Here is a 25,040-nt window from a genome sequence, read left to right on the forward strand (position 1 = left end):
CCAGCAGTAGGTCAAGGTGATAGAGATCCTTCCTGGTTTGGGGTCAAACATGCTCCTTACTCTGTTCTGCTTCCTCTTCATGCCCTTGGCGTCCTCTCAAGGTCTTCTGAAGTGGCTTTTGATCAAAGTTTTCCCAAATGGCTGAGGCATTTGAGGGGTAGAGGGGGAGGATCAGGGGAGAATGGCCATGATGGTGGATTTCATTACTGATCACTTGGCTCCGTGCTTGATATTGTGTGGATGTTACCAATAACACCAAGAGAGCAGCGCTCCCAAGCCCATTTTACAGATGAGATAGCCAAGTCCACAGAGGAGAGCTATCCTGCCCAAGGACCCACAGCTAAAAAGTGGCAGAGCTGATAATCAAACCCAAGAACATCTCAGTTTAAAAGACATGTCCCATGACCCCACTGAAAAATGCTTGCTCAAGACCTCAATAATGCAGACCATCATGTGCCAGCTTTGAATATAAAACGTCTAAGATACGGAACATCCTTCCAGAAATACTGCTTCACATAAGACAGATAAACAACAAGGTCTCACTGTACAGAACAGGGAATTGCATTCAGTATCTTGTAATAACCTATAATGAAAAGGAATACATTCTATAACTGAATCACTATGATGTACACCAGAAACACAACACTGTAAATCAACTATACTTCAATTTTTTTAATTTAAAAAAAAAGAAATACTGCTTTACAGTTTCCTGACATATATAGCAATTCAACCTGATGGTTCTTCTTAAAGACCCGCTTCAATAGCTAAGACCCATCTGCAATTAGCAGTATGATAGTATGATTCATATACAAACATCAGATATTCCGGGGTCCTTAAAAATGTTTTTATGGGGCTGCCGCCTCTTTCTCTCCCCCTCTCCCCGCGCCCTTCGGAGACAGCCCACACTCTATCAATGGAATGTGTACCTTTTACTCTAATCTGAGCACCCAACCCCCACACCTCGTGGCCTTTCTCTTGCCTTTCGATGTCTCTCTCTAAATCTACTTTTACTCAACTGTGGCTCACTTTTGAATTCTTTCCTGGGCAAAGCCAAGGACCTACACTTAATGGGGCATGTCCCAGGGGCTTAACCGAAGTCTGGGACACGGCCCTTCTCATGCCCCACATCCGTTTTTCCTGCATCACAACTGACTGGAACCGCATCTTCTCTGGACCTGCCGGGGCTTCGGGACCACAGGGGGCTATGTCCACGCTGACAGGAGCCAGTCTCCTCTGGACTGGACAGGAGGTGCTGCATTGAAGGAAAGTCCAGTCCAGGTGCAGCCGAGCCTTCGCTGCAGGAACAGAAAGGGAGACAGACGTGCTGCTGCCAGTTTGGGTGGCACTTTGGCGGTTCTGTGAGGGTCTGGAGCATGAGGTCTCCAGCCTGCTGTCCCTCCACACTGGGCCGTTTGTGATCAAGAAACCCTAGAGCATCAGGGAGTGTTACCCTGGGCCCCTGGTGGCTTCACAGAATCTGCCCTGAAGGACGCAGGAGAAGTCACTGCAGCTCATGAGCGCAGCCATGCGTGTCCTGTGATGGCTGGAGGGGAGCCTCGGACCCAGCATGCGGCTTCCTGGCCGGCCCAACCCTGGCCTTCCTTTGGGGTGGTGCCTGGTGAGTACCCCTCAGGCCCTGCTTCATAGAGCGCCCAGCCAGGCGGGCCATATTGCCCTCTCTGGATCAGAGGACACTGACTCGGTCACTTACTGGTCTCGCAGCTGGTGGAGGACGTGGGACGGGACTCTGCTGGGGTGGCTCCTGGGAGATGGATCCCACCCCACCCAAGCTGAGCTGCCGCCCCGCAGCTCCCCAGCATCCTACTCATCACTGATTCTCAGCTCTGCCTCTTAGAAGCGGCCACTTCCCTCCACATCCGCCAACGCCCTCAGGTCTCCCAGTTTCCACCTGAATCCTGCTCTGCCTTGCTCGGTCCACCCAGCCCCAATGCTCCAACCTAGAGCAGCCAGAGCAAATCCACCCGCAGTCCTGCAGGGCTTCTGTGGCTCTGAGTGCGTGGCTCGCTGCCCACGCCCCCTCTCCTCGTGCCCCCACCCAGCAGCAGAGAGCGCAGCTCGCGCCTCTGTTCCCTCCCCTGCGATGGCTCATCAAAGTCCTGCATCACACAGGACCCTGGGGTGGAGGAGCACTGCCGCCATGGCTGAAAGTCAGAGCCAGAATGTCAGGTGCAAACCCAAGTTTTGCCACAGACTGGCTGTCTCAGGCCAGAAGCGGTCTTTGGAGAAACACCAGGAGTAGACCCTCCGCCTGGTTTCTTTCCATCCGAATGAGGCGCCCTGCTCGGCGCTGGCTTTGGGTGCCAGCTTTGGGCGCTGGCAGGTCTGGCAGGGTGTCACTGTGCCGGCTCTCCATAGTTCAGAGCTGTGGAGGCACCTGCACGGTGGACACCAGCTCGCTGAAGGGCGTGAGGACTCCGTGTGCTGTGGTCCCTGGGGCCACCGTCACTCGTGGACACTTGTTTAGCATTCCAACACACTATTTATTGAGAATTCATATACACGTGAAGCTCCCCTTCCATGCCCCTCTCCTCCCCTCGCTGAGGGCACCCCCTGCTGCCTAGGAAAGAGTTCCCGGCACGAAAGTTTCCAAAGAAGCTTCACTCTGAGGAAACACACTGGAGTCCCTGCACTCTCTAGCTCTGGGACCTCGGCCTCCCGCTGACACCACCCCTCCCCCTGCTCCTGCAAGGCCTCCCCCTCCCCCTCCCCCTCCCACTGACAGAACCTCTCCTGTAGCCCCTGGAGCTCAGCCAAGGCCGCCTCTGAGCTCAGGCCCGGGGCTCCCGGGGATGTGCCCACGCCCCTCCCCCGGCCACGTCCCGGGGCGCCTGTTCTGCTGGCAAGTTCTCTGAAGGGTGTCCCTCCTCTGAGAAGGGAACAAGTGGATTTCTCCACATTCGGTTTCCTTCTTCAGACCTGCTGTACTTTTCCTTTTGTTCGGACATTGTCTTGTGGAGATTTTTCTCACGTTCCCTGCTGGGGTTCACAGCTGTCTTCACGACCTTCAGCTTTCTGTCAGACTGGGCCAAAGACGTACCCATGCGGCTCACCTCCCCGGACAGCTCTCTCAGCTTCTCTCGTTCACGGCATCCCTTTCCCCTCGACAAGAGAGCTCTCCAGAGAAAAAGGACTCCCCAGGCGCTGTGCAACCAGGACATCAGGTTGAATGTGGTCCCAGGCCAGGGGCCCGCCAGCACCTCGGCCCAGTGGCCCATCAGGAGGACAACGCTCTGAAGGGTTCTAAGCCCTGACGTGCTGACATTTGAGGGCCCGCCCTTGACAAAAGCCACCATCGCCTGCTCGGATAGCCGCCGCCGCTGCCTCAATGCTGCAGCAATGGTGGACAGTCTGGCCTGGGCTGGTGGCCTGGGGTCTCTCACGTCTGTGTCAGGACGCCCCACGTCTTTGAGTCCAGGTCACTCTTGCTGCCCCATTCCCCAGCCTCCCATCTGTCTGGCGGAGTAACTGAACTGCTGTAGGGCAGGCCGGGCTGCTGGTGCCGGTTCTTCCCTTCATGGCAGTCGGGTCTGGGAGTCAGGGAGGCAGCCAGGGCCACGGTTTCTGGGGCCCCTCTCCTCACCCTCTGCAGCCTCTGGGCTCAGATGCCTGGAGGGCAGCGTGGGGACAGCACACGTGAGGACAGGAATGAGGTATTCCTCTTCCACCAGGTAGCAGCAGCTGACCTGGGTCTGGCAGAGGTGCTGAAGGCCACAGGCAGAAGACGAGTTGGGGAACAGCCAGAGAAAGCTTGGGGCTGGATACCCACTGCGGACTTGGAGGGGGTCCTGGAGAGTGCTGCATGGGGGTCAGCGGCTGTCCTGTTTACCTCGGTGTCGGGGGCGCTCGGCTGGCTGGTGAGAAGCTGGGTTGGGATGCCAGAGGCCTGGGAGGGGCGCTCCCAGGATGGGCAGGGGTCAGCTGTGCTCCTGTTCTTGGAGCCAGATACCCCGCCGTGGGGCTGGAACCAGAGGGAGAGGAGCCAGGCCAGCCCCCGCAGGTGCAGGAGGCCCCGGGTGCGGGTGCATGGACTCGCTGGCCTGCAGAGGGGAGCGAAGGTGGACGCCAGCACGAAAGTGGAGTGTGCAGTGTGGCTGAGGGGCCCGGGACAAGAAGAATGGGCACAGAGTGCGTCAGAGGTGGGCACAGAGCAGGCGGTGGAGAAGGCGGTGGAGAAGGCGGCAACAACAAGCAAGAGCACCAGAAAGGCCGTCTCTGCTATGGCTGGCCTCGGCAGCGGCGCCCGCTTTTATAACCGCCAGTGGTTCATCACAATGCCCCCCTGTGACCCCCACGGCCCCTCTGGCCAATCGCCAGGCAGCTCTCAGCAGGCCGTGCCTCCGGCCAATCGCCAGGCGCCTCTCACCGCGTCCCTCTGTGACAGAAAAGAACAAATCTGGCTCCATGTGCGACCTGTTCCTTTGGCTCTCCCCCGTGCCCTGTTTCCTGTGTTTAGTCTTGCCAGCTCTGCACCTTTTGTAAAAGAATGTTGCCTTTAGCCTCAAATACACAGGAGAGCTCATCCTCAAGGCTCTGACCTTTAAGAGTATAACACTTTTGCACTCATACAAAGATGACAAGTTGCAGAATAGAAAATAATGTTTTGTTTTGTGGGAGGTTTACAGGGACACCAAGACCTGACCCACATGGACAGCTGCAAAAGCAAAGGATTCTGACACCAAGAAGTTTGCAAAACCAACCACCCCCTGTCCCTTTTTACTATAAAAGGAACCTGAATTCTGACTTGGGGAAAATGGTTCTCGGGACCGTTAGCCCCCATCTTCTCGGTCGGCTGGCTTTCCGAATAAAGTCACTATTCCTTGCCCCCGCTGCCCCCCAAAAAAGTCTAGTCCAACCTTTCCTAAAATGTGTAGCATGGCTTGTTTCTAGATATTATGTGTAGAAATTTCGGTTCAATCATCAAAAGAGTCAGGAAATGTGGGACTTAACAATAAACATGCTTCTTCCTTCAGGTCTTCCCAACGTTTAATATCCTAATGGGACTCTGATCTGTAAGAGGGGACGCCCAGATTCCTTCACCTGGATTTAAAAGATAGTCTGTATTGTTGACTTTGTTCCTGTCAATTAAAAAAAAGCAATAAGGTATTTTAAGAGCAGTTTCAGGTTTACAAAGTCACTGAGTAGGAAGTACAGAGAGTTCACATGTAACCCGCTCCTTCCTTCACCGCTCACCCCCGTTTCTGCATTATTAACACCTTGCGCTAATGTGGTACATTGGTTATAGTTGATGGAGCGATGTTGATACATTGTTATTAACTGAAGTCCTTAGTCTGCATTAGTTATTCTCTCTCAGCTTGTGCGGTTCTATGAGCTTTGAGAAATGAGTGATAGCATGTGTCCACTATACAGTATCACACAAAACAGTTTCACTGGCTTCAATACCCTTTTCCACATCTGTTCACACCCCTCCCCCAATATTTCCTGGCACCAGCAAACACCGATCTTTCCATCGTCTGTAAGTTTGCTTTCCCTGGAAAGTCGTAGAGTTGTACTCATCCAGTATGTAGCCTTTTCAAAATGAAGTATTTTACTTAACCATATGCATTTAGAGTTTTTCTATCCTTTTTTTGTTTGTTTGTTTGGCTTGATACCTCACTTCTTGTTATCTCTGAGTAATAGTCCATTATATGGATGGACCACAATTTGTTTATCCTTTCACCTATTAAAAGACACCTTGGTTGCTTCCAAAAAAAAAAGTTTTTGTGGCATTCAGCTGGTTAAGCATTTCCCTCTTCAATCAGATTTACCATATCTATTCGCTTAGCACTCTGGTGTGTGTAGGAGTATGGGGATTGGGTTTAGATTGGGTCTATTTGGCCCAGACTTTCAGGCTCTGTCCTAATTTTGTGAAATTATGTTTTGTCATCTTTTTTGATGAAGACAAGTGGGTGACTAAACTCTAAAACAATTCCAGATAAATTCATTTGCAGATAAAATAATCCAACGCCCTAATAGACAAGGTGCTCAGATTTTTGCTGTGATAAATGTATTCACTTACAGGTGAGTATATGAACATGTAGATGAATTCACTTTCTCTGACGCGGAAGCTGCTTTTCTGAGATGCAAGGAGGGAGATCCTCTTCTAGGGAAACTGGGGCCTGCCCAGAGCCCAGCCTGGACCCAGAAGAAGGTGAGGATACAAAGCGCTGCCCCCTGCCTCCAGCCTCCTGCAAAAAGTGACAGGCAGGAGGCTTAGAAGCTGAGACCTACAGTCAGCTCAAATGCTAATTTGCCACTTAACATGCGTTAGGTACATGTTGCTGCCACCATCACTCCCTAATTTAAAATAAAAGAAAGATGCATCCCTTTCTAATACACAGACGGCATAATTCATTATTATTTCAAACTTGGAAGGGCCTCAGTACACAACTTTTTCTCCCGGCAAGTCACTGCCCTAAAGAAAGTTTAAAGATCAATTACTGTAAACCAAAGAGCTTTTCTATTATAAGTAAACACCTCATACAGCAACTATTACCATTTAGTTACCTAAGTGTGCACTTAGCAAATACTTTGTCGCCAAGGTTATATCAGGCAGGAGCATTAGGCAAAGCTGGGCTTAAGCATAGCTGATTGAGATTTTATGTATAGTTGCTTTATTCATTGCTTCCAGGAGAAAACAACAGAAGCCAGTGCACACAGAGTGGGCTTTGGGGGCCCACCTGCCAATTGTTGGATCTAGCTTGCTGTGTGACCTTTGGAAAACCACATAACATCTCTGTGCTGTTTCCTTATTTGTGCTCAATCATTGCTGAGGCCTTCTCCTGCACCAGCTTCCTCTGCCACTGCAATTTGACACCAGCCTTGACCAAATCATAAATGCCTAGTTAATGGGATAAAAATGAGTTTGAATCTGGGATTCTGGTCATTAACCCCATGTCACCATCTGCTGGAGCCGTGTGATGACAGGGCCAGGTGAACTGGAATCATCCAACACTTGTTAAACATGCAGATTCTGCAGATTCTGCAGATTCCTGCTCCGTTCCCCCTCCCAGTAGGAGTCTGTGCAGCCTGAGAATCTCAGCTAGGGATCTTCGACTGGAGACTCCTGACTTCGAGGGCTGTTGGCTAAGTTCTCCTCCTTAACTTCCTAGTTTACAAAAACCCAGGTGCCAGTGAAAGTTGGGGTCAGATATGAGCTGCGCGCTGGTTACCTACCTGAGGGAGATGGTACTCCAGCTTCACTCCCCATGACTTTTGCATGGACTGGTGCCCTTGACGCTTCCCATGCACGCTTCTGTCCACTTCCTGAATCAGATAAGATCATGGTATCATAAAGAAATAATGAAACAATAGGTGTTTAATGTTTGCCAGTGGGAAGTTAGGAAGACAGTCCCAAGAGGGCCTCTTCCTTACCCTCAATCAGATTTTGGTTTAGTCTGTAATACAAGTCCTCGTCCCTTCATACAGAATCAGTGGCTGCTTTCTCTTATTTATTTATTTTGTTTTCAGTGAGACACCCCTACACGTAGTCCCTTCGGCACCGAAGGCCTGCCTCTCCAGGTAGGCAGAGGCGAGGCCTGGACTGCACCTGATCATGCTCGTTTCTACCCCGAAGGCCCTTTACTTCAGTCCTTCTGTTTAAAGACAAAATTCCTCACATAAACCAAGCAGGCCTGGTTCACATCTACCCCATGGGCAGAGAAGAAGGCACCCAGGACACTGAGGCCCTGATTTCTGCTTTGATTTCATGTCTCTTCTCTTCAGACTGTGAAAGTCCAGATCACCCCACCCCTTCTCCTGTCTGCTGTCTGCTTTCTGTTTTTTCTCGTCTAGGCCTCCTTTATTTCACGGTTTCGTCTTTATGCGTCCTCCTCTCTGAGGCCGCCTCTGCCCCTCTTTCCCCTGGGAAGGAAGTTGGAGAAAGATGCCGTTGTTGTCTGTTTTCGCTCTGTCTCCCCATCCCCAGGGGGCCAACTGCTTCCCACGTGAGGAGGAAGAAACAGAGAGGCCCTGAAATCAACAAGCCACAGACAGGCTTTCAACAAAAACTTTATTAGCACAGCTTCAGCCTCAGGTGAGCTGGCGAGCTATGGGCGAGCTGAAGAAACACAGGGCCAAAGAGGCCGGCCCTGCCTGGCTGCTGAGTGGAGCTGCCTCTCCCCCTTGTGGCTGCAAATGCTTCTGATCATCGGGAACAAGTCGATGGTGGCGGTGGTGTTCTTTCACACCCTGATCACTTTCTTATCTTACAACTGCCTTGACTCACCAGCCCTCCCACCCACCCACCTACCTTCTTGTATCAGTGCCCCTCCCCCTCCACCCTGCTCCCCTCTCTGTTCACCCATCTGCTCTTTGCAAAAGGGCTTCACTGTGTCTGCAAGCGGTGCACTTCACTTGGGTATCTGTCGGCATTTGGTGACTTTCTTTTATCTCCTATATTCATTTTAATCCCATTTATTTACTCCCTAACTCTCTCATGAAACAACATGAAATCAAAGCAACGAACTAGGAGTGAGAAGAGGTGAACAGGATTCGAGGAAAAAGGGAACCACGCATTTCTGCTCATAATCACGTTCATCTTTTTCTCTGCATCTGTATGCATCCCACTGCAAATTCATTACACGTGTTTTAGCATGTCCAAGCCCACGGTCGGCGCTGCAAGGGAATAAACAAGACGGAGAAAGCACAGCCCTGCTCCCACGGAGCTTTTCATCTCACAAGCAAGGCCCTAATAATGTCTTCTGTCTGTGTCATCCTTGATGCGAAACTCTGACACAGGCATCTTCCTCTCTGATTTCTGTTAGCAGAAGAGGGGTCATTGTTTCCACAATATGAGAAAGAAAACTGAGGCTCAAAGAGTTGAAGGACCCTGAGAAGGCAGTAGGAGGATCTGGGGCTCCAACCCCAGTTTCCTGACTCCAGATTTCATGTCCTTTCCATCCTGCTGCTATTCTGATCAAGTCCCCTCCACGGATACATCACAGTGCTGTGACACCGTGAAGCAGTGTGGCAGTGCCATGTCAACTGGCCACGACAAGAATTGTTGGCCTTAGGGAAAATGAAATCAATGAGGGCTGGAGAGAGCGGCCAGGAAGGATGGGTGGGAGATGGAGTCTGGAGGAAGATACAGGACTTGGCCATAGAGGTACACCAGGGAGGGTCTTTCAGACCTTATGTGTCCTTGTGTGTCATTCAAAAGGCCATGAGGGAGGAGGGTATAGCTCAAGCAGTAGAGTGCATGCTTAGCATGCACAAGGTCCTGGGTTCAATCCCCAGTACTTCCCTCTAAGAATAAATAAACCTAACTACCTCCTCCCCACCAAAAAAAAAAAAAAAAGAAGGCCATGGAAGAGCCACCAGGGAAGCCGAGTTATCAAGGGCTTATTGTGGACCAAGGGAGGAAGAGGTATTTATCTTCTCCCTTAATCTCTGTATATACAAATATAAATGCAGACATACGGACATGCATCTCGGTTTTCCGTGTCTGATTATGCATTCAATCAGCAAGGATTTATTGCCTGCTAATTCGGTCCAGGCACTTTGATAAAACAACATGGGAGGACACCAATAAGTAAGAGACATCATTTCATTGTTGCGGGAGGAGGTAACTGACAGGACGCGACTGCAGGTTGACCCTCGAGCTGGCCCCGGGCAATGAGAGGATCCTCACCTCTCCCCTGTCCTTGGAACAGACACTCTGCCCACTATCCCCACAGTGGGAGTCGGTTTCAAGGACACAGACTTGAGAGAGTAATGTGGTGTTGTTGAGACCATCTGGAGGGTGTACGTGACTGAGCCCAGTTAAGGCCTCTACATAAACGCTAAAGATTTGGGTGGGCGAGAGCAGAGAACTACTCATCTTGAGGTGCCCAGGATGAGCCTCATGTGAATGTTAAGTTTCCTTGCTTGTTTTTTTTTTTTTTTTTTAATGGAGGTACTGGGGATTGAACCCAGAACCTCGTGCATGCTAAGCACGTGCTCTACCACTGAGCTACACCCCCTCCTTCCTCTAGCTTGTTCAACTTGCCACCAACTAATCTGGAGTGGCTGCTTCCTCCCTTGGCCTCTCCTTGCCCTCCGTGTACGGGGGCCAGTCTGTGAACTAACCATTGTTCCCAGGGAGTGGGCAGGGCGGGGGTCTGTGCATACTGCAGACAGAGCTCAGGACTGGGGGATATCGGGGGGCCTGGCATTGACACATCCTGTAAGTTCTCTGTACGGATTGGATTTCCATGGGGAGAGGGAATTAATATGTATTGGGAGCCAACATCTCATTTCATCCTGTGAGGTTACTCTGCACATTTTACAGACAAGGAGACTAGTCAGTACCACTGGTACCAGCAGTAAGTGTATTTTTCTCTGAGGGGGGAGGAGTGAGGACCGTCTCCAGACAGGGCCAGCTGTCCTTAGAGGATGAACTTCTTACCCTACTCACCCAGCAGTGCCTCCTTCAGAAGCCCCACCCTCCTTCCTGAACACACGGCTCCTACCTCTCTGTATCTCTACAAGACCTGCCAACCAAACTCGAAACCAAATTGCCATGCATCTCTAAGGCAGTCATAGATTCCATGACCATAACGAAGCATGTTCTGTGAGTCAAGTCAGAATCCTAAGCATCAGGACAGCTTCAAAGAGGAATCAGGCTGGTGCCTTTCTACCACAGAGCTTGCGGCTGGGTGAGCAGGCCTGACGCGTACAGCCTCGATGCAGGACAGGGTGACAGGTCTGTGATGGGGCTGGCAGTGTGCTGGGGGCCGAGGTGGGCTGACAGCAGCATTGGCATCAAGGCTCCAATCCCAGCACTGAGGCTGACACTGAGACATTCCAGAGCTCTCTCCAGACACAGCCAGCTTGACGCCTCAAGAGAGACAGGTCAGGTGCCAGTAACTATGTCAAGAATGTACCTGAACTGTATTCATTACCAGGAGTTTCTCAGCTTCAGCACCTTTCGCATTTGGGGCTGGACAGTTCTGTGTGGTGGGGAGCTGTCCTGTGCATCGTAGGATGTTCAGCCTCATGCCTGACCTCTGCCCACCAGATGCCAGCAGCATCCCTGCACCTGTTGTGACAACCGAAAGTGTCTCCAGATTCCTGGGGGGAAAAAAATCACTCCCAGTTGGGAACCACTGAGTGACTCCTAACTGTGATCACTGCCACTTCATAAGCTCTTCCCCAACTAAACTGAGGCTCAGCAAGCTTAAATCACATACGTGGGCAAGGGCACACGGCTCGGAAGAGCTGGGAGCCAGCGATCTGCTTCCAGCGTCCACACTGTGTACTGTCCACTGTCTGCCTATCACCACGTGCCTGGTGCTGAGGACTCAGTGGCGCTCAGTAACCCCACCAGGGATGGACCGTTCCTCATGGCAGTCCCTCCCGTCTGTACTGCGCTTCACTGCCTTTCTTTCCACAAGCCACACAACAACCCTTCACTGCAGACCTCACTCCCATTTATAAATGAGCACACAGAGACCTGGATTGACAAAGAGGGGATTGCACCCACTCACAGAGCAGACAAGCCACCAGAGCCCAGACGTGGACCCACGTCTTGTAATTCTGTGCCCTCCATTACTCAGAGTGGAGTCAGCACTGATTAAATGACGGGAGGCAGGGGAACGACTTAATGAAAAAGAAATGCGAATGCAGGGTGATGGATGTATTTATCCACCCAAGATAAGGGAGAGACCTTTGCTGTAAGAATAGATCCAAGGAGAACCCATGAAATTACAAGCCTGACTGTGCGAAAGATGGGAAGGGTGCGCAGAGAATGCTCGGTACATCTAGTTGACTTCACTGGGAAAACTTTCTGAGGCTGCCACCTGAAACCGAAATTCGCCGTCTTCACTTAAAGTAGCGATACCCATGGTCCTGTGAGGAGGGGTTATAATCCAATAGAGTTGAAGTTGTTGATTAAAACGATGCCAGTGCTTAAGCGGTTCAAAGGGCAATCCCAGTTCTAAAGAAACCACATATGTGTGTGCGTCCCGAGGGTCCTGTGGGCTGCACACCATTGGACACTGAAATGTCCTACTAAGTTCTCTGTACAGATTGGATTTCCAGGGAGGGAAGGAAATCAACATGTATCAGGAGCCAATGTCTCATTTCATCCTGTGGGGTTAGTCTGCCCATTTTACAGACAAGGAGACTGAGGCCTGAAGGGGTTAAGTAAATTGCCGCAGTCCCACTGTTGGTGTGGGAATGAGCTTCCTGCGAGAGTCCAGGGTCACTGAATCCTGCTGTTGCCCATGTGCCTTGTGAGGCCGTGAGGTTCTAGTGCTGGTGTCAGACAGTGGTGAGGTAAGTCCCGGATCCACCCACCCTAGTTCTGTTTCATAAAGCACACTCTTTAACTTGTCTAAACCTCAGTTTGCTCATCTGTAAAATGGGGATAGTCCCAGTACCACCTCCTAGGGCAGAGGGGAGGATCTGATGAGTTGAAGTGTGTAAAGCACTAATACGTATCTAAGAAAAGTTCAGTAACTATGGCTACCATTATTAACACCATTACTATTACCATCGTCAAAAAGAGACCCAGGGGACATGGAACCACACCCTGCGGACCTGTGATCTTTCTTTGGTCCCCATGTCACCCACCCTTTCCCTGTGCCAAATGCGAAGCGTGCCATCAGGAATTAGGGTTTAAATCTGAGTGCAGACAAGCAAGGTGACGTCAATATCCACAAGCCAGCGTGCAGGTAGGTCCCGTGGACAAGGAGAGGACCCTCACAACCAAGTTCGGGGCCTTCCCCTGAGATGGGGGGACACTCAGACAGGGTCATTTATACCCTCTTCTGCATTGCTGGAAGGTCTCCCTACCTTAAAAGTGCTGTGATTCTGAGCTCCCCTCCTTCGTGGGAACACGGTAGCACAAGGATCTGCACTTTAAATCTGTGTCCACTTAAGCCCCCAAAGAGCCTCATCAAGGATCTTATTTTACCTTCAGAAGAAACAGTGACCGATCACGCCCTGGGCTTCTGCTGTTTTCACCTCCTTCCTGCTTCTGCTGTTTTGACCTTGACATCCAGCAGCCCTGCAGGTAAGATGATGTTTCTCTGACAGGGGAGGCACCTGCGGAGCACAGAAGTTAACTCATTTGCTCACGGTGTGGAAGGAATTCTGAGCATTAGGAAAGAGTGAGTGGGTGTACGTATGTCAGAATTTCTTCTAGTTGGGGGAGAGTACAGCTCAGTGGTAGAGTGCATGCTTAGCATGCATGAGGTCCTAGGTTCAATCCCCGGTACCTCCTCTAAAAAATAAATTTAAAAACCTAATTACCTTCCCCCCCCAATTTTTTTTTTTAAACTTGAATAAAAAGAGTTTCTCCTAAGGGATATTAAATGTGGTTGGAGAAACAGAGAAGGTTGGAGGGATTTCTGTGTCTGAATAGGAAATGAGAGGAACAGGGACGTGTATCGACTTCCCCATCTCTGAGTAAAATTCAAAGTCCTTTCAATGCCCTGCACCTATCACAGGGCACCCTTCCAAGCGTTCTTTTTTTTTTAAATTTTTACTGATATGTAGGTTGATTTGCAACATTGTTTTAGTTTCAGGTGTACAGCATAGCGATTCAGTTATACATACACATGTATATGTTCTTTTTCAGATTCTTTTTCCTTATAGGTTATGACAAGCTATTGAATATAGCTCCCTGTGCTATACAGTAGGACCTCATTTATCTATTTTATATTTAGTAGTTTATATCTGCTAATCCCAATCTCCTAATTTATCCCTCCACCCCACCTTTCCCCTTTGGTAACCACAAATTTGTTTTCTACGTCTGTGAGTCTCTTTCTGTTTTGTTAATAGGTTCATTTGTATCAATTTTTTTTGGTTCCAATTATAAGTGATATCATATGATAGTTGTCTTTCTCTGTCTGATTTTCTTCAGTTAATATGATAATCTCTAGGTCCATTCATGTTGCTACAAATGGCATTATTTCATTATTTTTTATGGCTGAGTAGTATTCCATTGTATAAATATACCACAACTTCTTTATCCAGTCATCTGTCAATGGATATTTAGGTTGTTTCCATGTCTTGGCTATTGTATATAGTGCTGCTATGAACACTGGGGTGCATGTAACTTTTCAAATTGGAGTTTTCTCCAGATATATGCCCAGGAGTGGGATTGCTGGATCATATGGTAACTGTTTTTAGTATTTTAAAGAAACCTCCATGGTGTTCTCCCGATAGTTCTCTTTTTAAAATATATTTTTATTGAAGCACAGTCAGTTTACAATGTTGTGTCAGTTTCTGGTGTACAGCACAGTACTTCAGTCACATAGGAACATACATACATTTGTGCTCATATTCTTCTTCACCACAGGTTACCCGATAGCTCTTATCTTACTTACTTCCCTCGTGTACCATCTGCCTCCCCAGCTAGAGTGTGAGCTCCTGGAAGATAAGGGTTCAGGGCTGCCTTATTCAGGCCAGTCTCCCGACACCAAATCCAGCCCGTGATAGAGACTCAATTGCTATTTGTTGAATTAACTTAAAACAAACTATTGTGCTTCTTGATTTTCTGCAGGTGTCCCCGGGCCTATAGTCTTCCACATAAACAGAGATATCCAACCCGAGGTGGAAGAATTTCTTTAAAAAGTAACAACATTAGGCCCACGGTGTCTGATTCCCTCGTTATACCACTTTCCCCCTGTCCGTCCCACAGCAGAATTGTTTTCAACACATTTAAACTCATCAGATCCTCCACTAACTAGAAGCTCTTTGAAGACAGAGAACATGTCCTATTGTGCCTTGTATCCTCAACGGCCAGTGGAGAGCTTAATACATCGAAGAGGCTCAAAACTATTTAGGAAAAAAAAAAGTGTAGCCTCAAAGAAACAGAGCTTCAGCACATATTCACCATTTTATTCAAATATCCACTGATTTACTGCCACGTGCCAGGCTCTTGGGTACAATGTACATACTATCCTGGTCCCCACCCTCCTCAGGCTCAGTCTAACTAGTGCTTCTGCAACAAATGAGTTTCCAACAGTCACATATTCACTGATGTTACAAGATGAAAGAAATAAAAGGAAGGAAGGAAAGAGAGAGAGACAGAGAGAAAAGGAAAGAAAGAAAGAAAGAAAGAAAGAAAGAAAGAAAGAAAGAAAGAAAGAAAGAAAGAAAGAAAGAAAGAAAGAAAGAAAGAAAGAAAGGAAGGAAGGAAGGAAGGAAGGAAGGAAGGAAGGAAGAAAGAAAGAAAGAAAGAAAGAAAGAAAGAAAGGAGAGAAAGAAAAGAGAGAAAGAAAAGAGAGAAAGAAAGAAAAGAGAGAAAGAAAGAGAGAAAGAAAGAAAAGAGAGAAAGAAAGAGAGGGAGAGAAAGAGAGGGAGAGAGAAAGAAAGAAAGAGAGAGAGAAAGAAAGAGAGAGAAAGAAAAAGTGGAAAAAGGCTTAAAAATTTCACTCCTTGTGTTTCTTGCCCAAATGGACCAGAAACCACCAGCAACGATGTCAAAGCCATTACTGCAAAGCCAATTTACTTCTAGAGTTACAGTTGTCCTCCAGGAACTTGAGCTACACTCCAGAGAGGTCATTACTTGCTGTAGACACATTATTGAGGGCAATGGTGTCCTTTCCAGCCTGGGGCGCCCTCAGTCAAGTGTGATAGCAGGAAACGAGGTCAAAGTAATTAACCTCGTGTGATTTCAGTCGGACTCGTTGCAGAATCACCCACAGGCACTGCATGTTTTGTTCCAGTTGAATCATCTAAACGTATCTGTTTTTAACCCAAGCTTCTTCCTCTTCCTCCCTCCCTACTTTTCCCACCCCCTGCCTATTTTTTCTAACTCTCAGTCCATACCCTTTTTGTTTTACTCCCTCTCTTTTATTCCCTCCTCCCTTCCCATCCCCCTACAGGTTCTGCCAGTGACAGTTTTGCTGGGGTTTTCAGCACCATAATCCCCGCACTCGATCGTAACTCTCAGGAGAAAACCAGACGGCCTCACTTGTCAAGGCTTTTAGCAACTTTGTTTCAAGTACACCTCTTCCACCCACCCCAAGTCTCCATTAACTCCCCTCACATCCAGATACTCCCTGTCACCTCATCCGTGCCTGAGGCTGCATTGGGCATTCCTACAGCATCCCACCTGGCTGAGGACCAGCTTTGGGAGTCAGCTCTGGGTTCAAAGGCTGTTTCCACCGTTTGCTACCCAATATGGACCCACCTGTGAAACGAGGGTGCCACTCTTTACCGGACTGTGAGGAATGAATTGGAGAAGTACCTGGAGTTTCTTTCAGTGTGTGGATTTGAACGAGCATTAATTCCATTCCCCCATCCATCCGTCTTCCTCATTCAACAAATATGTACTGAAATTTCAACTACATACTCAGTGCTGGGCACTGTTTTGGAACTGGTATGACCTCTTTTGCCCATCTGGGGGTACCATCACAGCCACATGTTCTGGTTGTTGTGAAGTGAATCACTCAAGCCATCACTCCTCATCAGCATGAAGTCTAGAATCTTCCTCCCTCTTGGTGTTATTTTATTTTCTCTGCCGTCATTCCCCACTCGTACCACTTCTTCAAGAACTCCAGAGTTTAGTAGAAGGTGCGGTCCTCAGACTACAAGTGCAATTGCTCGACATCACCACAGGAGGTCACTGCTGAGGAACAGTCTCACGGAGGCTCAGAGACACTGGCCCACTCAGCCATGGGTGGCTGAGATGACGCCACCCATGCTGGCCTAGATCCGTGCACGGGCTGCAATGGGGACCCACGCTGGAGCCAAGTTCTACTAGTTCCCAAGCGCACATGCTCAGCTGTGCTGACCCTAGGTCGGTACACCGCGTCAGAGGAGCCAGGAGCTAAGAAGCTCACTCACACATGAAGTTTCAGAAGTTTCCACCAGGTCTCCCTGACCAGTCCACCTGAGCCCGCCTTCTAGCCCATGAGCTTGATGAGGGCCACCACTCTCCACCCTACTGATTTCCCTCATCACATGCCTCTGGGATCAGGGGGACCACCTCTGCCCCATTCCACCCTGTTGGGCCAGCAGAGTCCCTTTGTAGATCGGTCCACACCTTCCCAGGCCCCTGCCGAACAAGTAAAGAGACAGCTTGTGCCAAGTCCCCCAGAAGTCCCCCAACAGCCCTCCCCCCCCACCGCCCCTCAAAGACACACACTCCAAGTCCTGTTACCACCTTCCCAAAGGAACGTGGGTGCCTCCCATCAGAGAAGGTCTGCTCCATGCTGGCTACTGGGCTCTCCTCCACAGAGAAAGGCTACATTTTTTTTTTCCCTACACAATTGCATTTAAATTTGACCAGGTGTCCCATCTTAGTTTTTGAAAATTCAAAGCAGAGTGAAACAAAGCACTGCCCTTGAGGAATTTACAATGCAGGGAAGACACCAATGAACTCCCAGATGACTCCAGGCATAACAACCGTTCTCTTCCACTAACCAAATCCCACCCCATCAGGAATGCCTTAAGGGAGACAGAGATATTAGGTGCCCGAGAAACAGAAGGCGAAGATGCTGGGAACCGCCACCTTGAGCTGCCCAAGACTATTTTAGCCACCTCCACTGTTGTCCCCACTCCCACCACCCCACCAAGAGGCAGCCCTTCACAGAGTCTCAGTGGAGACGAGGCTTCTGAGCTAGACAGGCTGTGGCTAGACCTGGAAGAAGGGCCAGTTTCTAAATCAGTCTCCCCTTTCTGTCCTTCACACACTGTTGGTGAGTGAATGTAGATCTGAGGAAGTGAAGAGATTGGTGCCAAGGACCAACACCCCCATCCTCTACTTCATTCCCTCTGAAGCACAAAGCCCGAGGTGCTTCAGCCTTAAACTGCACCCTCTGCCTTTGCTCCCTTTCCGGGGAGCTCCAGCGAGGTGTGGTCACGAGGCGAGGTGCACACTCCACACTCCAGATCTGGGAGCGTGGGAGGGGGTGGGGTTAGCAGGCTTTGAATAAACAAAGCGAATGAGGCTGAGCCACTGTTGAAACTGGAGGAAATTGCTTCCAGCATTTTCGAGTCCTGGCTCGACTCATAATTTAACCTTGAGTATAGTTTTCAAAAATCATTAAGTCCCCAAAGCCTTCATCTCTAGTGGTGATTAGTCCTGACGCAGTAAGCAGGAAGTTAATATATTTGTGTCGAAGGAGGTATGTCACGCACGAAAAATCTATTTGTTCTCAATTTGCTTACCGACCATTTACTGACTGCTCCTGGACAGGCACTGTACTGAGAGCCAGAAGGATATGACAGTGGACAAACACAGCCTCCCTCCCTCCCTCCCTCCAAGGAGCTAACAGGGGACAAGAAATCAGCACTTATGGAATACCTGCTGAATACCAGAGATTGTGGCAGGCGCTTTTGCCCCCATTCACCCTCACACCTACCATGCAACTTTCTCTGTTTTATATATCAGTAAACTGAGGCCCACGGAGGTTAGATATTTTACCCAGAGTCACATGGTTAAAATGGGAAGATCCGGAATTCAAACTGTGGTTGAATTCCAAAATCTGTGCAATGACCACTTTTTCCAAGAGCTACACAGGAATAGAGGCCATCCCACCCGCTTCGAGCTCTGTTTTCCTGGTCATCCCATCTACATCACATCTACTTAACAAAATGGTGAATGCAGTGTTGGCTGGACCTAAGCAAGTCAGGATGTTCTTCCAAACAACATGCGAAGAGGTGTCTTTTAATTTAAAATCATATGAAGACAGCCAAGGGATGGGATGGAGAGGTCAGAACCCTCCTACCGCACACAAGAAAAATAACAGGGGAAAAAAGTGCAAAAAATGTGCAGTGGTTATTCTAGCGCTCCCTGTGTGCCGAGCACATGCAACGTGCGTGATATGAACGGCTTTTAATCCTCACAGCAAACCTACAGAGCAGATGTAGTGTCATCCTCATTTTACAGATGAGGAAACAGGCACAAAGAAGGAACTTGCCCAAAATTGACACAGCTAGTGAGTGGAGGACCTGGAATTTGACCCCAGGGTCCAACCTGTTAGAAAATGGTGATGGTTAAGATAGGGAGATAGGTGGTTGGATGGACGCATGCGTGGATGGACTGACAGACAGATAAACAGATAGACAGACAAAGAGATACAGGCATACCTCCGAGATATTTCGGCTTCCATTCCAGACCACTACAATAAAGCTAATATCTCATTAAAGTTGAGTCACACAAATGTTTTGGTTTCTCAGTGCATATAAAAGTCATGTTTACACTATACTGTAATCTATTAAGTGTGCATAGCATGATGTCCAAAACTCAATATGCATACGTTAATTAAAAGTATTTAATTGCTAAAAAATGCTAGCCATCATCTGAGCCTTCGGTGAATCATAATCTCTTCACTGGTGGAGGGTTTGAAATATTGTAAGAATTACCAAAATGTGACACAGAGACACAAAGTGAACAAATGCTATCAGAAAAAAAACGGAGCCAATAGACTTGTTCGACACAGGGTTGCCACAAGCCTTCAATTTGTAAAATATACAAAGCACAATAAAGCAAAGATCAATAAAACAAGGTATGCCTGTTGATAGGTACACAGATAAGCAGACAGATGGATGGCTGGGTGGACAGGTAGTTGGATAGATAGATGAAGACAGATATGTAGGTAGATAGATGAATGTTTGGATGGATGGATGGATAGATAGACAGGTGGATGGCTGGATAGACAGGTAGACAGATGGATGAAGATAGATAAATAGATGGATGGATGGATGGATGGATAGATAGATAGGTAGATAGACAGACAGATGGACAGACAATGATCTGAGGCACATATACAAGGACCTCAGGGACTTGGTGAGGAAGAGGAGCCCAAGGGCCAGGCCGCCAGCAGAGCTCTTGGGCTGCACTCTGCCAACATAAAGGCTGCATGGTCCCTGTGAAAATGTTTAGCCAGGACTGACCTCTGCCCTTCCCTTCTACCAGGGAGGAAGGTGTGGATCCGGCTGGCACTCTCTGGAGTCATAAAACGCCCATCCCTGGGCTCTCTGTGTGCCTGGAGCCGACTGATAGCTTAACCCCCACTCTCCACTGCAGGACCCTTAGCATACCTGCATTTCTGCAAGATATAAAACACCTTCTCTTGATGTGTGTTTATCCTAATAAAACCCATCACCCCAGGAGACAGCCCGGCTCATAATACCCTAACACCCTAGGCGGACAGGAGACACATCCTGCCCTTATCAGTCCTAAAACCTATTATTCAGAGACGTCCCTGACAGATCTTACAACCAATCAAGTACTTGTGCAGGAATTGATCCCTCAGCCCCCTACTCCTTGTGTGCACAGCCCCCTACCTCCAATAAAAGACCCTGCACACCAACCCTCCCCACCCTCCCCACGGCGCTCACGCAGTCACGCAGGCACCTCTTGCCTGTGTGGCCAGCTGTTGCCTATAGCAGTGTCTCTATTAAACTTTCCTAAACTCTTCTCGGTCTCTGGTAACTCTTCACCAACCCACCGTCACTGTCACTGCCTCGTGTGCCCCCAACTGAAGGTTGATCATCTCAAGATATTTTCCTTTTATCTGGGAACTCATGGCCATGCTGGCTTCCCTGAGAGATCCTGGCACCCTGACCTCAGTTACGTAGCCGGAGGCAGAGCAAAAATGCAGCTCCCAGGGCTGGGCTCTCAACACTTGCTTTCTGAATGTGCACGGCTGGTGGGACCCCGGTGGGGCAGCCCTCTCTATTGGTTCTTGGCACCTTCCACCCCAGACGTGGGAGGGGGTGGGGAAGAGCAGAACTTCAGCGTTACAGGGTTTTCTTTGTCTCCAAAGATAAGAGCAGTTTAACTTGAAACTGGTTAATTGTAGATGCTCTTATCTGCCTCACTTCCTAGCCTGTGACGTCCAATCCTGCACCTCCACAGAATTAACGGATCACTGCCCAGTAGTAAAATACCTAAGACTGCGTACAGGGTCACCACATTTAGCACCCAAACCCTGGATACTTTCGAAGCGGAAAGAGAACACAGTAACAACAATGCTGGGACAGCAGGTTTCAAACGAGGCTGTCCCAGATGCATCTGGATCTAAAGTCACCCTTTGTAGACCCATCTACTTGACAGGCACTGTTCTAAGTACCACACAGATTTTTAACCCATTTAATTCTCACCACAGCCCTAAGAAGGAGGAAAAAAGCATCATCTCCATTTGCACTGACAAAGAAACAAGTTCAAGGTCACATGGCTGGAAAGCAGACCTTGCACTTGACCTCCCTGCTGCAGATCCCATGCCCTCCACGTCGTCAGCGATGCCTTCTCCCTGCCTCTGGCACTAAGCCTGGGGAAGAAGCTAAAGGCAGAGAAGGAGAAAGAGGGAAGATCGGCAGGGAGGAGAGGAGCCGTAAGGATGGGCAAGGTCGCAGTAGGAAGCGGAGTCACACAACATTTCTAGCACAGACCTCTAGTCACTTTATGCGTGTTTGTCACTCAGGATCGGCAGGTGGGGCCCCGAGGTTACAAAACGAATAATGATCCTGACGTTCCTGCGCCTGGGCTCGGGGAGAGCCCTGTGAGAGCCCGGAGTAAGGATAAAATGGGAAGGTTTAAGCAGCTCAGCCTCTGTATCTACCTAACCCATCCAATTGTCCTCCCATATGTCCCCAAGCAGTGGATCAGCGAAACCCAAGAAACTTCCCGGTTGCCATGGAAATGACAAGGATGTATCTAATAGGAAGTGAGACTGGAAGGAGCTGTTGTAACAGCTTCCTTGGGCAACCCCCGAGCAATGACCCTTTGAATCCAGAGTCAGAGATTTCTCTGGGCAATAGCCACAGCCCTGAGGTTGTCAGTATCCTCCAACTGGCACCCTGGTGACCACACTTTCACCTCAAGTTCATCTCGAAATAGGTGGTAAAACTGGAAAGGGGAAAAGAAAGGGAATTCCCCAGTGATCATACAAAACCATTTGCTGTCTGTTGCAAGCTCTCATCGGGGCATCAGTGGACAGGACATGGAGAGAGAGCCCATGGGGTGCTTGACCCACGCATCTTTCCACAGATCTAAAGAGTAGGTACATGGCCACCACAACCCAGGTAGATCAAAATAACCCCACTCGTGGAGGGATGGTCTTATTTACCAGGTAGACGCATCCCCTTTCTACTTAAACTTGACAACATTCGAGGAACCAAGACTCTGAAAACTAGTTTTCCAAGAGAGTACAGGAAAATCTAGGCGGGAAATGGGGAATCACAGACAAATGGACATACAAGTTATTCTTGGGTAAGAGCCAACTTTGAGTTTAGCACAAGCTGCAAGTTCAGTACCATCCCTTCCTCTGTTTCTTTTATGACTGCAAGAAACGGAGGGATCTGGCTTCTAAACGTGGCAAGAAACCCCAGATTCTCACTCCAAGGGTATTGCAGAGAACTTTTGTGTGCTTTTGACACCACAGAAGCCAGCTTGGAGGATCCAAACCCAAGACCAGGTTTCTGGGCACTCAAGGACCCCCTCCGGGTCATTCTGGGCTCACTAAGGAGGTACCCTCCTCCCCGAGCAGCTCTTCCACTGACGTCTGACGCTCACAACTGGCCAGAATAGACGTTCTGTCTTCTGTTTGTTCTCCAGGGTGCAGTGGAAAAGATTCATTTGTATACACCTTCATTTATTATCTTTCCAAAACTTTTGATTCAGAGCATCCTGTGATGGGTATGATATATCACACAAATGAGACAGCCTCGCTATAAGGATTTTAAATGCAAGTTCGACCCCCATATCCATGCTCTTCAGCACGCTGCATCCAGGTTTTGGGGTCCTGGATTGGTGGGTGGGAGAGAGCAGGGAGTGGGGATGGAGGTGGGAGTCGGTCGGGAGTGAAAAATATAGTAGAGAAAGAAATTTTGCTTCCTCTATTCTGCAATGTTTCCTCAGGTCTTCCTTCCTCTCCTGGCTGAGGTCATGCATTATTTATCCCTCACACACAGCATTTTTGCAGTCATAATAAAGGTCAGAAGGGGAGGAAGAAAGAGTTATCTAAATCCACAGCTATATTCAGGTGCACTCAGAATGACATATTGCATCTAATGGAATCCATTTGAAAACAAAATAAAAAAGTGAGCTTCAATGTTTCTTCTGTCTTTCTATTATTCTTTTCTTCCTTTTTTTTTTCTACATGCAAAAAATTTATGGGCAAGTTTCCACCCCTCCTCGACCCATTTTCCTTCCTGCCTCCCCTGACCCCAGTGCTGTTTTTATGGATAAGTTAGTTCTGTGATCCTAATTCTCTCTGGTGTAAGAAGCTTTTCCCCTCTGATTTTGTAACCCCCTCAGATATCTTAAATGTTCTCTTTTGAAATCCTCAAACCTATTCACTTTAATTAAAACAATAAATATGTGTTCTCTGCCATTTGGAGGGAGTGACTTTGGGGATATCAAGGCATAAAAGCAAACAGATGGGATGTTGTAGTTCAGAAAAAATGGAGTCCCCGAGCTGGTACTTGCCGGTTTCATGATACGCTTCTGTCAGCCACGGGGACATTCTGTCATTGGTCGCTGACCTTTGGTGCTCCTCAGTGACAGTTCCTGACCTGATTTTCAGTAACGTTCAGCTTCTGTGAGCCATCAAGCTGCATTAGAGCCAGAAGACTTGGTGCTTTTAAAAAAGATGCCTGAATATGGAGTTCATTTGTTTCTTCCTCAGTACATGAAGGAAACAAACCTGGGTCAAGAGAAGAAGATCAGAAGATTCTGGTTCCACTCGCATTCCTGGAGTCCCACCAAAAAAACAATGAGAAAAGATAATCTATAGTTTTCATGGCTGAAGTAAGGAAACTGCCAAAAGCTTCCAGACAACAATGTATTAATTCTATCAACCAAACACTGTCTAGATGGAGATGAGGGAACCTGGAAGCCACTGACCAGAGCCTTGGACTCTTTAATCAATAGAAATTGATAGGAGGCCCTAATTCAGGACTGGTGCTGGGGCAGGAGGGAGGGGGAAAAAGCAACAGACCCCCTTGCTGGATCCCTGAGTGGAGGCGAGCTGGTCCCTTAAACGGGGTGAGGCTAAGGGTGGACGCGTGGATCAGGCGGGAGGGATGGCTTAGGTGGCCTGCCCACCCCCTTGGTGAGGCTGCATGCAGGGACCACGCACAGTCCCCTGCTTCTGCTCCTGATGCCTCAGAAGGGGCAGTTGGGTTTTGGTCTTTCTGTAACTCATTGTTCATAATTTGCCCCAACCGCGCATGCCTGCAGTTGAGTTTCTCCGTATTCCGTTGCTGGAGGAGACAGTTGTTCAGGTGCAAGCACTGCAGGAAAAGGTCCCAGGTCCCGGGTCCCAGCCTGTCTCAGGGGAGGCCACACATACTGCCTCAAATCTCTGGTACGATAAGGATTCCCCCAGAGTAAGTGCCCTTGCCCTGAAATGAATACCCAGGGAAGCTCCGAGTGGAGGGTCAGTGTCTGGGGTCAGGGCCATCCACAAGGGACAGGAGAGACAGCCAGACACTGTAGAGAACGAATGTCCACCTGTGGAAACAAGAGGATGAAGCGGGGTCCTTAGAAGCAATGATGGCAACACGTATTTCCAGATTGGCAGCTAATGGATAAATGACAACACAGCATTAAATTAAAAAAAAAAAAAAAGGATTGCTATTAGAGAAGAATGAAGAGGAAGAGGAGAGGGAAAGGCGAGGAGGAGGAGGAAACGAAGAAAGAAGTTTAGATTCAGGGATAGAGAACAAACATTACTTGAGCACCTTCTTTGTGCCAGGATGTGCTCAGTAATTTGAATATATGTATTGTTTTATTTCATTCTCATAATAGTGCAAGACCGAGACGACTTTCTCTATTTTACATATATTTAAATTGACAGTTATAAACAGAGGTTAGATAGTTTTAACAAGGTCAAACAACTATAACAGACTTTTGCACTCAGGCACACTGATGTCAAAGCCCATGTTCATTCAATTACATCATCACTGTCACCGCCATCATCATCAGCACCATCATCATTGCCATCAGCACCATCATCTTTATCTTCATCCTCACTGACAGGCACTGAGTATTTAAACGTGTCATCACACTGTGAATATGCACATTTTAAAAAATTTAATTATCACAACAACTCCATTTTGTCGTCTAGTGAACT

The 25,040-nt window shown here is 48.6% G+C and overlaps 1 long non-coding RNA gene and 1 other non-coding gene across 2 annotated transcripts; both read right to left on the reverse strand.

The window, feature by feature from the left end:
- Positions 1-6,185: 6,185 nt before the first annotated feature.
- Positions 6,186-23,752, reverse strand: LOC116157748 (uncharacterized). The gene is made up of 4 exons (XR_004141909.2): positions 23,393-23,752; positions 12,917-13,047; positions 7,195-7,284; positions 6,186-6,206 (listed from the first exon to the last, which is right to left on the reverse strand). It is a non-coding gene; the product is annotated as an uncharacterized LOC116157748 (long non-coding RNA).
- On the reverse strand, positions 9,909-9,980 carry TRNAA-AGC (transfer RNA alanine (anticodon AGC)). The gene has a single exon. It is a non-coding gene; the product is annotated as a tRNA-Ala (tRNA).
- Positions 23,753-25,040: the final 1,288 nt, after the last annotated feature.

The sequence above is a fragment of the Camelus dromedarius genome, chromosome 16, assembly GCF_036321535.1.
Source record: "Camelus dromedarius isolate mCamDro1 chromosome 16, mCamDro1.pat, whole genome shotgun sequence".
Lineage (NCBI taxonomy): Eukaryota > Metazoa > Chordata > Mammalia > Artiodactyla > Camelidae > Camelus > Camelus dromedarius.